Here is a 2,239-nt window from a genome sequence, read left to right as displayed (position 1 = left end):
AGTCTTGAATTGGTGGGGGTACAGTGAGTAAATAGAGCCATTTAGACTAGGTGAGCAGATGCAGCCAAGGAGGCGAGAGAGATAGAGATAGAGCAAACAAGCAAGAAGCAAGAGAAGAGAAGAGGAAGAAGGTAGGAGGGAAGAAAGGGAGACAGAGAAGAGAGGAGAGATAGTAATAGTGAGAGAGAGCCAGAGCGAGAGAGCCAGGGAGGAGAAAGAGAGAGAGAGAGAGAGAGAGAGAGAGAGAGAGAGAGAGAGAGAGAGAGAGAATACCAGTTGGAGGATTTCTCCGGAGTCAGGCAGGCCTGCGAGAGGAGCTATGAGCTTGGAAAAGGGAGAGCTGTGCCGGTGGATGCTACTGAGCCTGAGCCGGTGAGTCTCTGGACACACCAACTTGCAATTGGACCCTGTAGAATGTCCTCGAGGTGGTTGTGTGACCCCCATGTGATTCCTGTGCCATTGGGGGGGGATGGGAAAGGCAGTGGGCAGAAGAGATTAGAGAGAGTGGAAGTGAGGTAAAAGCCCCCCTCCCTTCCTTTTTTTTCTTTGTAAAGAAGGAAAAGAAATGTTAAATCAGTGGTGAGTGTGACCAAGAATGGTTGTGAAACCAGCTTACTGGAAAGCAGCAGTCGCCTTTAGAGTAGAGAGAGGGCGACTTCACAACAAATGGCGGGGTGGGGGGCGTCGGTTGAGAGGATAGCTCTATATGGGAATTCATAAGCTGTACATGGCTGTGATTAGACAGATCTGAAACGTGCCATGTTTATAAAAATGACAAAACTTGTCAAAGAAACTGTGGCAACATTTGAAATAGCTTTACAGAAGATTTTACTGAGTTTTCAACTGCAAATTAGATACAGGCAAAAAGTTCTGGTTGCAGACTAAACTCCCGCTCCAAGTACCCTCTTTTCTCCTCTTTGTCCAGTGTTTACCCGGTCAGGGAAGTGGCCACTCAGGTGCTCCTAGTCAGGGGGTCCTTGTATCAAAAAGTAGGGCACACTGCACGATTACACATACAAAAGTCGGTGACAGGAAATTCAGGGAGGAAATCCCAGGAAAGGAAAGGACAGAAGTGGGGGGAGGGGAGCAGGTAGCCATAGGGGTATCCATGTCTTTGTCTTAAGTCAAGTTCTCATAGTGGCCTGCCTAGTTTTCGGTACCTAGGGCACGCGTGGGCCATGCTGAAGGGAGAGTACTCACCTCTTAGTCCTCCACCACCAGGGGCTCTTCCCTGAGACCATGGTGAGCCTCAAGCATTACTCTGCTCCCCTGAACCTCTCAAACTGCTGAGATTTCTCTATGCCTGATTCTTCTTTCTCCTTCTTCATTTCTACAGACATGGCCTCACCCTCTCCCACAAACCTCTTGGTTCACAAGCTGATATCTCGTTCTTAAGAATCCTGGAATGATCACTTGCTGAAAAATGCTACCTCCCTAATAGGAGCCCACAGATACTTCCATTTGAAAAAGTCATGGGGAGAACGTTCAGCTTCTTTAAGAGAAGTCTGTGAAGTCCTTAGGTCAGCTTACATGGTGTGGTTGTTTTAAAAGGACACCCCATAAGCTGGTATATGTGTGAGTTCAGTATGCCACGCTGATTTTAAAAGATCAGAATTAAAACAGTGAATACTATGGGAAGTGATGAGAACTGAAGCTCTAGGGACCTAAGGAAGTGTACTTGGTTGCTTCCTAGCTTGCACCAGCATAACAATGAAGTGGTAAGGAAGATTTCCCAATTGTAACTGAAGAGGTGGGTATCTCCAAATTGAAATGCAAACATTTGTTTGTATGCATTTAATTCTTTATAAAGAACAAGACCTCCACCCCCACGTACATACTTGAGCACTATGTATCCCTTGTTAGTCCCCTCTACTTTTTGGAGCAACCATGGAGTTGCCTTTCTGTTATACAAAGGGGTGATGTTTCAACAACTAAAATAGTGTATTTTTACTCATTAACTCATCAGTATTTGATATAATACAGTTATATTTGTTCCTTTTCTCATTACTGTGATGAAATACCTGACCAATTAATATAAGGAAATGTGTATTTCATCTTACGGAACAAGAATAAAGCCCGCCATAGCAAGAAAAGCATGCTGGCTCGAAGCACATGGCTACATTGCATGTGTAATCAGGAAGCAGGGAGACAATCAGTGAAGCTTAGCTTGCTCGCCTGTCTCCCCCTTTCCACAGTTCAGAAACTGGTTGTTAGAATGGTGACCTCACATTCAGAATGA

General features: G+C 45.3%; 1 long non-coding RNA gene across 1 annotated transcript in view; it reads left to right on the top strand.

The window, feature by feature from the left end:
• The first annotated feature begins 229 nt into the window (after positions 1–229).
• LOC113457079 overlaps positions 230–2,239 on the top strand; it is a 36,869-nt gene continuing 34,859 nt past the window's right edge. Inside the window, exon 1 of the long non-coding RNA XR_003377717.1 lies at positions 230–372. This is a non-coding gene — a long non-coding RNA (uncharacterized LOC113457079). The remainder of the gene's footprint in view (positions 373–2,239) is intronic.

Source organism: Microtus ochrogaster, chromosome 18 (assembly GCF_000317375.1).
Source record: "Microtus ochrogaster isolate Prairie Vole_2 chromosome 18, MicOch1.0, whole genome shotgun sequence".
In the NCBI taxonomy this organism is placed as follows: domain Eukaryota; kingdom Metazoa; phylum Chordata; class Mammalia; order Rodentia; family Cricetidae; genus Microtus; species Microtus ochrogaster.
This window is presented reverse-complemented; position numbering and strand designations above follow the sequence as displayed.